This window comes from Plectropomus leopardus, chromosome 17 (genome assembly GCF_008729295.1).
Source record: "Plectropomus leopardus isolate mb chromosome 17, YSFRI_Pleo_2.0, whole genome shotgun sequence".
NCBI classification, from domain to species: Eukaryota; Metazoa; Chordata; class Actinopteri; order Perciformes; family Serranidae; genus Plectropomus; species Plectropomus leopardus.
Window position 1 is genome coordinate 2,340,121 of NC_056479.1, and position 12,854 is coordinate 2,352,974.

The 12,854-nt window shown below is 40.0% G+C and overlaps 1 protein-coding gene across 1 annotated transcript in view; it reads left to right on the forward strand.

The window, feature by feature from the left end:
- The first annotated feature begins 1,520 nt into the window (after window positions 1-1,520).
- The window catches only part of jupb (junction plakoglobin b), a 163,895-nt gene continuing 152,561 nt past the window's right edge, over window positions 1,521-12,854 (forward strand). The window contains exon 1 of the mRNA XM_042505020.1: window positions 1,521-1,665. The gene's annotated coding sequence lies outside the window, so the exon portion shown is untranslated. The remainder of the gene's footprint in view (window positions 1,666-12,854) is intronic.

Below are 12,854 nucleotides of genomic sequence, written 5' to 3' on the forward strand. Positions count from 1 at the left end.
TTAGCCTTCCTAAATTTCCGTAGGAAGTAGAGCCTTTTCTGTGCTTTTTTAACCTGGGTGGTGACGTGTGATGACCAAGACAGGTCCTCAGTGATAGTAATTCCAAGGAACTTATAGCTGTTCACCTGCTCCACCTCAGCTCCACTGATGTGGACAGGGAAGTGTGTCTTTACCTCCTTCTTTCTAAAATCAACAATCAGCTCCTTGGTTTTACTGACGTTGAGCAGTAAGTTGTTCTCTGTGCATCGCTCTGCAAGATTGTTGATTTCCTCCCATTATGAACTCTCATTGTTGTTTGTAATACAACTGATGATGGTGGTGTCGTCCGCATACTTCACAATAGAGTTCTCCTGATGTCTGGGAGTGCAGTCATGGGTGTCCAATGTGACCAGAAGGGGGCTGAGCACACAGCCCTGGGGGGCTCTGGTGTTGAGCACTAATGTAGAGGAGGTGTGACTGCCAATGCGAACTCTCTGGGGTCTGCATCTGAGGAAGTCCAGTATCCAGTGTTGTACTGAAACCCAGAGTGTTACATTTTCCAATCAGCTTCATCTGAGAGATGAAGTTTTGAATGTTTCTCTGTTTTGAATGCTGAGCTGAAGTTAACAAACAGCATCCTGATGCAGCTGTTATTATTCTCCAGGTGAGTGAAGCCTGAGTGAAGTAATTAAGTAACCTATTTTTTTTTTTTAAAATCAAATGAAATATGTTTTATTTATTTCATATTTTTGACCAATGTACACATATGTTTTGTAACTTTTAACTGATTACTTTCAATTTTTTGGGTCATTCGTTTTAAAGTTGCTCATTTCCTTTTCCTTGTGTTTTTGAAAGAATTAAAGCCAGTATGCTCAGGGTTCAAATGGTTAAGATGCAAAATGGTCTTGAATAATCTTACTCAATTATCTTTTTTTTATGTATTTATTTTTTCTACTTGTTCAGGTAATTCTCTTCTTTTTATAAATGTAATTATTTACTTTTTACTTTTTCTATCTTAGTCTATTTATTTATTTATTTGCCAATTTACAGGTAAGTTTTTGTAACTTTTTTTTTTTTTTTTTTACTGATTTCTTTCTCATTTTTGGGTTATTTCTCTTTAAGTTGTTAATTTTCTACTATTTTTTTTAATGAAATGAAGCTAGTTTGCTCAGGGTTCAAATGGTTAAGATGCAAAATAGTCTTAATACATTTTTCTCGCTGCTCATTTTTATCATACATGAGAACTAGAGCTTTTCTGGAGATTAATATAAAACGAAAATCAATTTGCCTTTTTTTCACTGAAAATCCGGAGCTGACCAGGTGGGGCACCGCAGCACTTGTACCACAATGCACTGCACGGCAGCAGTGACCATACACCATATAAACGCCGCCTTTCACCATCAGAGTGAGACCTCCTCCCTCCTCTCCCCTCCTCTCCTCCTCCTCTCTCCCCTGTGACGCTGTAGCAGCCGAGCCGCTGCCGGTTCGCTCCCCGACACTCCGCCCGGCTGCGTTCTGCACACCGTGTTTAACGGGAGACACGAGCGAGACAGAGAGGGCGCAGAGGCGAGCGAGAGCACGGGAGCGGATCTGCACCTGAACTGTGGATTTTAAAGGAGAAAGGAAATAAAGGAGGACAAGTTGCAGAAACACGGAACCGCTCCAGACTGCTGTCCAGTGAACAAGGTAAGCAGCTGACCTGTCTTTTTTACGCATGGTGAGCAGATCCGGATCTCGGTCACCGGAGATGCGCCTGTAACTAAATAAAAGAGGAGGGCGAATAGTGACCTCCAGCTGGTGGTCATCATTCAGCATCACGAGCATCATGAGAAACAGTGTGTGAACTGCAGCCCCCTGTGCTCCTGAAACTTCAATCAGTCTGATGCTTCTCTCCTGGGTGACTGATCCCACATGAGCACGCAGCTCTGCAGCCGTGAAAGCAGCGTTTTTAGGATGCTGGAGAAGCGCGCTGCTTAGGAGCGATGCTGCTGCTGTCTGTATTAGAAATACAAATATGGATAATGAGAGCTTGCAGTGTTGAGGGCTGTGGCGCCTCTGTTTCTTGCATGTACGTGCGTGCGTGCGTGTGTGTGTGTGTGTATGTGTGTGTGCAGTTGGAATGAGTGTTTGGATACACACTGTGCGGTTTGTGAGTCCCTCCAGTGTGTTTTTTATGTCGCCTCGTGTCTCTGTGAATTCTGCCCCTGCATGACATTCCTCTCTCTCTTTCTCTCTTTCTCTCTCTCTCTCTCTCTCTCTCTCTCTAAAATTCAAATTCAAATTCGCTTTATTGGGTAGACAAAAATATATTATTGCCAAAGCAGTTCACAAAAAAAAAATCACATTTCACAGTAATGAGTCCTCAGCAATCAGTTAGCTTTTTAGCACTTTTGGTTCCCTTGTCTCAAAGTCAATGGTTTTTTGAATGTGCTTTTGGTTAGAAGCCTGAAATAAAGTCGAACACAAGATAAGGAGACTTTCACGTTTTGCTCTACAACATAAAATTTTTCAGTAAATACTCCACTGAACTGCTTCTTCTTGGAATGTTATCGCAAGAAAAGAAGTTGCTTAACATAGCTCAGTGGAAATGCATTCATCTTACAATTGTGTTTTATCTACATAAATCTACAAGTTTTTTACAAATCTGTAATGGAAACCTGCCTAATTGCTTTTTGACTCTGGGGATTACGTATACATAGGCTTCAAAAACACTGAAAGTTGAGTTCATTTGTGAGGACTATCTTGCTGAACAAGACGTGTAAGTATCATAAATGTATGTTTACCACAAAGCTTATTTTCAGCAGTGATCCAAAATCCAGTGGAAAAAGGCTTTTTGATGTGGGAACCAGGATGACGTTAACTTTTGGGTTGGCCTACAGAAAAACATCACCCCCGGAGCGCTCTATTACCTACATTCATTCATTACATTTAATTATACAGGTGTCGCACATAATAGTAAGCCATATTTGTTATACAATTTAATACATTACTTACAGTTTGAAATGAAGAGGAAAAAATCCCATGGAGTGGAGGGGTAAATGAAAAGGGAGTGTGAGCTGACATGCACTGCTTCTATGGCGCTGATATTATTTTCTCTAAGTAGATGTTGCATTTTAATCTGTTCAGAGTATCTCTCTGTATTTCTCAGTGAGCCTAACTGATACAAAAATAAAAATATTCCATGTCAAATATCAGCATTTCTGCTAAAAAATGCCTCTCCCCCTCTGTGTCTTTCTCTTTATGCGTGTGTGTGTGCGCTCATGGGAGTGTGCACATGTGTGTGTGTTCCTGCGGGCAGCAGAAGCGTCTCATTCCCAACAGATGTTGAGGGTGAAGCTGTGAAATGCATCTGTGGTGAGATAGGAAGAGCCCTTTAGGAGCAATGTAATTGTCACCACTGGTATTTAACTCTCTCTCTCTCTCTCTCTCTCTCTCTCTCTCGCGCGCGCACACACACACACACACACATTGTTACACTGTGTTTCTGCTGTTGACTCCACATTCTTTGGCTGTGACAAGCGGGCGTAGCAGACAGAGAGCTAGCCAAGAGTGTGTGTGTGTGTGTGTGTGTGAGTGTGAGCATCGGTGCATGTGATTGGGTGGGTTCACTCTGTGCTCCTCTTGCTCAGTCTTTGACTCTGTGTGTCTGTACAGTATGTGCATTTAAACATATATGTGCGTGTCCTCGCTCACTGTGTACCCATGTGTGTATGAGCAGCAGTGACCAGTGGGGATTCTGACCGCCTCACCTGTAACACACCCCATTAATATATAAGACCTTTCATATCTATTTTTATTGCTGCTAAATAATTCAGAAACAGTCTCAGCAGTCGTCACCTGTTCGTCCGACAGCTTCCGGTCCTCCTGCAGGTTCTGGACGTGAGGGTGTGTGTTAGAGAGAGAGAGAGAGAGAGAGAGAGAGAGAGAGAGAGAGAGAGAGAGAGAGAGTAGATTTATAACCATTTCATCAGGTGAAGCCTGTTTTCCCTCTGAGGGAACTTCAGCCTTCAGGCTCTGTTTGAAAATGCTGACGTGATAAAGATTCATTGCTGATGTGTATTTAATGGTGCCACAGCACAGATCCGACTCAGGACAGCATAATACTGCAGACATTCTAATATTTTCACAATTATTTTGTTCTATTTTTGAGAAAACTCAAATAAATGAGGGATCTCCTTAAATTTTTAATTTAAAATAAAGTAGTATATAATGATTTTATATGTGTAACACCATTACATGATGTATACTTTTTAGGGATGATTACAATTAATTGACAATCAATAAATTGGTTGTTTAATAGAACATGTGAAATTTAATCGATATATCGATAGACTATAAAAACCTGTCACAATATAGGCAATATGTCACTGTGAGCTTTGACTGAGGAAAAAAAACATTTGGTATTATTTGAAATAGTTTTAACTTAAAAAATGGTTGAATTATGTGAATTATGTGCATAGGTTAAATGCAACACTGATACACGGTATCCTTAGAGACTAGAGAATTGAGTGTATTTTATCCTGATCCCTAAACCTCACATAAACACAGCAGGGTGTCTCCCTAGGATTAAGCTGTGTGGCACATAAAGAACATAAGCAACGAAGGATGACTACATTTATTTTAAGGCAACAGTGTTGAGTCATTCCATTCCAAACCACCTAAGGCCTCCCAGTTCATATCATAGATTTTCTTGAAAAAATTCTATAGCTGTACTCAAAAATACTTTTTTATCTGATTAGCTTTTAATTTTCGAAGTTTGCCCCTCAGAGCTAAGTTTGAGCATTTTTGTGATTCTCTAAACCTCATCAATCACTCGTTTTAACTAGATTGGGTTGAAATATATTCTGAACAAGGAATCTTGGCAACATGTTTTCACTTAAACAGCTGTTGCTAAATGGTTACAGTAATCATATTAAGGTTCATATTATGGTTTCCCTTTTTGAATAATGATTACAGATGACCGCCGTCTGCTAGTATGGGGTATTTCCTCTCATGTAGGTGCAGATCAGGGTAAGAGATTTTTGTTAGAGCTAGTACTCTGATGTCAGTTTAGTGTGTCTGGACCACAGACTGTACATTACAGCTCCCTCAGAGTGTGGCTTTTCAATGTGGATCACCCCCTGGTGTCTGACTGCAGTATAGGTCATAAAGCCCGCCCCTCCATGTTAATGAATGGATGTGGGCCAAACTAAAAAATCAAAGTACACACCAATTGATTTTTTCCCAAATATGGTATCTGAGATTGATTGAGTGCTCATCACCCTGATATTTGTTCAAGTGTTTTTTTAAGATAAATTTGGTTTTAGTGAGTTCTTAAATTATAAAAAGGAGGCTTTTTGGACATGATTGACAGTGAATACGTATGCTCGCATTCAATGGAGTTGCTCTTGATTGGTGGGATGGGTGTCTGACATCACCCTCGCAAGATGAAGATGGCAACGCCCGTATCTTGGATATTTTAGCCTCACTTCAGCATAGTGGGAGTAAGTGGGGGCATGTCATCAGTCTTAATATACAGTCTATGGTCTGAACCTTTTAATGGCAACATGTTTTACTTTTTCATATTTTGTTACAATGAAGGCTTTCAACAGTTCTGAGCACTCCATTTCCAACAGTCTTTTCTACTCTGGCTACAGTATGATGTCATATTGTATTGGATTTCTTCACGTAGTTATCTGCTCCAGGCACGCTGTTGCAAGTTGTTTACATAATGTAACCTACACTGCTACATGAAGCTACATGCTAAAGTCAGGGAAACATGTAATCATGGTGGCTGATGTTGTTATTTTCTTCCCCAGTTTCAGATAAGATTCATATCAGGTTGTGTTTAGAAGCTTTCGTTGGTATTTTGTCATGCTGTTCTCCATTATAGTCATTTCACAACTGAAAGTACACTTCCAAATCACATGGAAGCTACATGCTAATGTCAAGGAAAACTCAACTGTTTTACAAACTCATTTGTTCCGACCTCTATCAAGCTTTTAAACAAGCTTCTTAAATCTGTTGGGAATGTGCAATAGTGTCATTATGTGTTAACAACGCGGTGTGTTTATTGGTATTGGTATTATTGATGTGATTTGATACAGCTAGTGCTTTTTTGTTCATATGTGCCTGTAACTACAAAGGCATCAACATGCACAGCATCTGAATCCAAAACAAATTTCTCTATGGAGACAATAAAGTATTTCATTCCACTTTGTATCGTATCATATTGTATTGTAAACATGTAATCTTTGATCTCTGATTTTGGCATATAAACCTGCTGGAGAATGTAAAGATTTGTCCGTTTCAGACGTTCCCAGGCTGCATGATGGTGCAGCGACACAGAGATATGGAAGCTTGGATGGATTAATAGGAAGTCTGGATACAGCCATGGGCGCAGGGCCCCGTTTGTTCCTATGGGAGCTGCTCATTGGCGCATGAAGCAGAAAAAGCTCTTTTTCCAGGTGTAGAATTGTGTAAAATACTCAGATGTACTGGCCCATAGAGCATGCATACGAGAGACTCACGGCAGCCGAGCGCGGCTGAGTGTTCCTGAGTGGGTAGGAGTGACCGTCCTCCTGATTAGCGCCTCGATAGCTTAAAAAGCAGTCTAAAAATATAATATTGCTGCTGTTTAGATTTTCCATATGTTGTCTAGATAGTGACAGGAGTCTTTTTGCAAGGGATTTAAAAAAAATAAATAAAAAAATTACTGATATACAGACGTCTCTTTTCCGCTGTATGTCAATGGGGAAGAGTCTCTCTGGGCCAGTGGACATCACATGACTGACCTGGAAATTCTGGCCAATCAAAACAGACTGGGCTTTTTCAGGAGGGGGACTTAAAGAGACAGGTGCTTAAATGGAGCTTGTGTGATAGTGTGTGAATACAGGCATTCCAGCTCGGACACTACTATGTGAAAAATAAAGTGATTTTGAGCCTTACATCATGTGAACCTTAAAAGTTTTTACTTTAAAGGTGAGCATGAGAGGTCGTCTTTAAGAGACAGAGAAAGGGGTGCAGCCAGCATCAAAAAACATTGCGATTTAAAAAAAAATACCAATTATTTTATCACAAAAGGGCTCATAACGTAACCCCTCTGTGTAGGAGTATATGTAGGTATTCAGTGTTGCCAGATTTGTTGGATTAAATTGGGCGTCTGATAATTTAGGCTACTTTTTGTACCATTTGGATGGTTTTCCCCAATTAAAATGTAGAGGCTACATTCCAGAGAATCTGCCTTTCCTCCAGTTAGCGCGGGGGTTGACAGGGACACTGTCAAAGTGTCTAGTCTGCCCCAACTTTAAGAAGAACATGAAGGGAGAGAGAGAGACAGGGCACTGAGTTGGGCAAGGGCTCAACTGCTCAGCACACTCTGACAGAGGGCATATCGCCGACACAACCAAATGTCGTTTCAATTCAGCACAACCAGGCTGAAAGTGTTTTCTGTATATTAGTTCCACAGTCATGGGTGTGTTAGAAAAGGCTCAGAATAGCTTCTTTCTGATCACATAAGTGAAGTTTTTTTCTGTCACAATGTCCGAGAGACATGGTGAAAATACCTTTTCAACCAAGTACGCATGGTATTGAGTTCACCCTTAGTGTCAGTCAACACTGTAGGCATTACACAGACATTATAGTGCCGTTCTGAGACTAAAGATGGACAGAAATGTGTCCGAAACATGTCACAGGTTTGGCTGTCCCAAATAATGGGAATGCCTGGAGCTCATTTCTAAACGAAAGTAGTCAATTTTTTTTTCCATCTTTTATGAGGGGCGTTGAAAAAGATGACGATATGAGATGATATGCCCCCATCTCAAATGCAAGCAGAAATTTTTTCAAGCTTGTTAAAATGTGGTACATAAATTTCTGTTTAGATCTGCTTGAGATTAATGTAAAAAAAATTTTTTGTTGTTTTCAGGTATTTCAGCAACATGGCCACTACTCTTGAGGCTTGTCAGAAGCAAAAAGCTGTCAAAGAATTCCCTGTTGCAGAGGGAGAAACCCCTACAATCATCCACAAGACTGGAAAATGTGTACAGGGCTATGGTGACTCATCGAAGTAATCGATTATGTACGTGGATATGTCGATTTACATAATGTGCGTCGACGTGTTGCAAGGAGGATGTAAGGCCAGTTTCACACAGTGCGCATCATGAGTGCGAGACATCAGCCTCACCGAGCAGCAGCGTGTTTCATGCGTACGGTGTCCATATTAGGACATCCTCAGGTGTCAGGGTACAGAGTCAGACCTTAGATGAAAAGGCATCAGGTCTCAGGAAAACGCCATCAGGTCTCAGAAAAAAACTGTCAGACTTCAGAAAAAAAAGTCATCAGATAAAACAGCCTCAGAAAAAAAGTTGTCAGACCAAACGGCCTCAGAAAAAAAGTTGTCAGACCAAACAGCCTCAGAAAAAAAGTTGTCAACTTCAACTGTACTGATGCAGGTGGTGAGTACATGGAAGAAACCGAGCGTAAGATTTATTTATTCTCTTTCTCTTGTCTTACTATAGCCACTGTTGAGATATGTTCTTTTGAACGGTACATTTCTCAACGTTAATTATTAAAGGAAATGTCCAGTTACGTGTAAGTGCTGCCTTATAGCGCTAACAGCATGGATTTTGTAAAAAGCATGGCTTTTGAGAAAAATTAGGTCAGTTGAGATTGCCAAAAAATATACACCTCAAAAATAACCACTCTAGCTCAAATTCTAAAGGCTACAGCAAAAGTACATTTACACGTTTAAATATATGTGAACTGTAATGGTGCAGTAAATTATACAGGACTGTCGAATAACAAAACGCCAATAGTGAGACTGTTAACATCAGTACAAGCGACCTATCATTAGCGTAGTGATTAACGCTTAGCGTTACCGTGTTAAAATAGTTACCATTTTCGAGGTCTTTTTTTAGCTCCTCGTATCGCTGGACATTTCCTTTACGTTAAGAAATGTAGCTTTATGAAAGAACATATCTCAACAGTGGCTTAAGAAAGACAAAAGAAAGAGAATGAATTAAACTTACGCTTGTTTTCTTCTATGTACTCGGCGCCTGCGTCAGTACAGTTCATGTTGCATCATGGATGACATATTTACGCTCCCCAGTCGGTTATTCCCGGGAGTCTGTTTTTTCCTGATGACTTTTTTTCTGAGGCCATTTGGTCTAACGACCTTTTTTGTGAGAGTGGGTTGTCCTCTAATCAGAAGGTCAGCGGTTCGATCCCCAGCTCCTCTGGACAACATGTGGAAGTGTCCCTGGGCAAGTTACTGATGCTTCTGATGCTGTGTTATCGGAGTGTGAGTGTGTGTGAATGATTACTGAGTAGCAGGTGGCATCTTGTACGGTAGCCTCGGCCACAAGTGTCTGAATGTGTGTGTGAATGGTTGAATGTGGCATGCAGTGTTAAAGCGCTTTGAGTGGTCAATAAGACTAGAAAAGCGCTATACAAGTATAGTCCATTTACATTTACCATTTTTTTTCTGAGGCCCTTTTTTCTGACGACTTTTTTTCTGAGGCCCTTTTTTCTGCAAACTTTTTTTCTGAGGTCGTTTTGTCTGAGGACTTTTTTTCTGAGGCCATTTGGTCTGATGACTTTTTTTTTCTGAAGTCTGCCATCAGGTGTGATGGCGGTTTTCCTGAGACCTGATGCCTTTTCATCTAAGGTCTGACTCTGAACCCTGACACCTAAGGATGTCCTAATATGGACACCGTACATACGTGTGGTGTTCACACATACAGCATTGTTGTAATGGCGCTGCTGCGTCGCCGCCTGCTGCTATAAGTGCTGTATTTCTGTATTTTAAAGCACAAATTCCACTCATTTATGAAGTCGTGCAAGCTCCTGGTCCACAACCTGGTCCTGTAAATGTTTCAAAGTAAAATGCATTGTATGAGCAACTGGTGGGATTCTGTCCACAGAGACACTGTCAGCGGGCTTTTGTTTTGAAAGGAAAGCAATGTGTCAGCTGTAGCATATCTTGAGAAACGGTGGCTCGCCGTTTTTTTTATGCGTGACACGTGTTTTTACAGCGGGAATATACAGTAAAAATGATGTTTTCATAATTATATAGACTCTATGCCACTTTTTACTTCAGTTTAAAAGTCTCTCTCTGTCACAGTGATGAGGAGATACAAAGACAGCTGTTTTACTTCAACTTCCTTGCTTCCCTTTCAAAACAAAAAACCTCTGACAGCATCTCTGTGGACAGAATCCCATCAGGTGCTCATACGATACATTTTATTTTGAAACGTTTACAGGCTGTGCAGAAGCTTGCACAACTTCATAAATGAGTGGAATTTGCGCTTGTAAAAATAGAAATACAGTACTCATAGCAGGGGGTAGTGAGGCAGCAGTGACATAGGAAAAGCGCTGCATGTGTGAACACCACACACAAAACATGCTGCTGCTCGGCGAGGCTGACGTCTCACGCATCTGATGCATGCTGTGTGATACGAGCCTAAGGCCCAGTTAAGGCTGGAGTATTTTGATGCAGAGAGAATGCACTAATTATAATTATTTCTGTTCGAGAAAAGTTATAGTGTTATTAGAATTTCACTGATTTTACTGTAAGATGTTTTGTTGGACTGCTAGATTTGAGGTTTGTTACTGTAACAAAGAGTAACTGTTTTGTTACTCCTCCTAAAAGTGACTTGAATTTTACATTGTTTTATTTATTTTGCTGTTGGATTGCTAAATGTAGATTGCACCACATTCCTTTTACTTGAGTGGAACAAGCTCTTGCATTAATTTTATTTTGGACACACTTTATATCAGACTGTAAAACACAGAATACCAGTTAAGACTGGGCTATTTTTTTGTGGGGAATATTGCCCTGCAGTGTATAATCTGTCATGATTGAAGATGATTGAATAAAATATTGAAATATAAATTACAAGTTTTGAAATGTTATTTTTGGTAAATTTGTTGTTATAATAATTGAGTAATAAAAAAATAATAGATCAATAAGAATAAAAAAAATTGATTGATTAACCAATCAATAAAATAATAATCATTAGGTGCAGCCCTCGCTAGACCATAACACTACCAGGGTTGACTCCTGCTCTTAGCTCCTTGAACGCTACCAGAGTGACCCCACCTTTTATGGAAGAATCATCAATGAATGAGGCTTGTATCCCAGTGTCATATAAAACTCATCCGACTGGTTATCAAGCCAACTTTTGACAGCTGTCTTCATCCTACACATTTTCCTGTCTTTTGTGGATGTAAGTTTCTCCCTTTGCAACAAGGAATTCACTGACAGTTCTTTGCACTTGACAAACTGCAGTGGCCATCTTGAACTTTGCTGTGGGACTGAAATTCTTGAAAACAACAAAGGTTTTTATATTAATCTCAAAGAGACAGAAATGTGTGTACCAAACTTTAACAAGTTTTAAAAACATCTCTGCTTGCAATTTAATTGGAGGCATTAACACCCTTTGTAAAATGCATCTATTCTTCCATGGCGGGTCATTTTACAATTCAACACGTAATACCCCATACAATCGGTGAGCTAGGTCATCAGGTTTTAAGAGAGACCCGCTCTTGCTTTCCCCTAAAACATCTAAAGAATTACATATTCAATAGTCCAACCATACATTTAAAAATACAAATGTGCTCAATTTATGCACTCTCTAAAACGCATACTGGTCTTGAAGCTTTGCCCCTAGAACTGCAACCCTGGCAAGCCTCACCATGTCCCTGCACCATTCAAAGCAGCCTCAGCGCTGCAGTGACCCAGGGAAAAAGATGCTGCAAGGCAATTAGTGTTCAGCCAGCATGATTTCCCAGCTAAGCTCTGCACTTCCGTATGACGTCAGCTGCAGAGCGCCTGGCTACCATCATGCCTCAGCAGCAAACACAAGCCAAAAGTCCTTATGGTGGTGCTACAGATGCCATCTAAAGTTTTTCTAAAGCCCGATTGTGAAGTAACTTTTGTAAATTTCACTGTGGTACCAATTATGAAGTTCATCACTCTGTTTTTATTAAAAATTGTAGAACTACCAAAACCTATCTCCTCCCACACTTTTACTCAGTTGACAAAGCTTTCTACAGAGAGACTGTTCGACACAAACCATCTACACAGATTTATCATTCTCAAAATGTTTGACTGTAAAAAGTGCTGTAAACATATACTTGCAAATTCTAGCTAAATAAATCTTTGTTGAAAAATTGACAAAAGTTTGCTGGTAGATAAAGTGTGTAACATTTCAGAATTTTATCTCAAAAATTCTGTTTTTTACAGCTTTTGAATTCTTCCCTTATGTAAACTATTGTAGTTTATGGGAAAATGCAATCTTAAACATCAGTTTTTTACTTATGAGGCAAATTTTTAAAACCAAATTATCAACATCTCTATGCTGTCAAATTCTTAGAATTTTGTCTTGAAGAGTAAATTTTTTAACAGCAGTTTGAAATCTGCCTTTCCATGCACAGACAGCTGATATCCTGCCCCCTGGTGGTCAGCTCAGTCGTAGTGTGAAGCCATCACTGGTTTCTCTCTTTTGGCATGCAGCTCACTGGGATAGTGACTTGCCATTGGTGTCTGAGGTTGTGAGTTCAAGATGCAGAATGCACATTCTAATGCGCAGTTGTACATTGTCTTTCAATTTGTCTGCTGCTTGCTGCTAAAAACGCCCAGCCTTGATTTGAATTTACACCAGACTGTCAGCTGGACAAAGTGACACTGATGCATTGCATGATGACAAACACACTGATAGTCACCAACAGCACTTTACTTGACCTCAAGTCTCCAACAACCTGGCTGTGATTCAGACATCATGGAATTTATAAAGAACATTCAGATATCTGATCAATATTGTGTGCCTTATTCAAGTTTATTTGTATTTGTTTGATTCTGGAGTGAAAGAACACTATTACAAAAGCTGTTGCTGAAA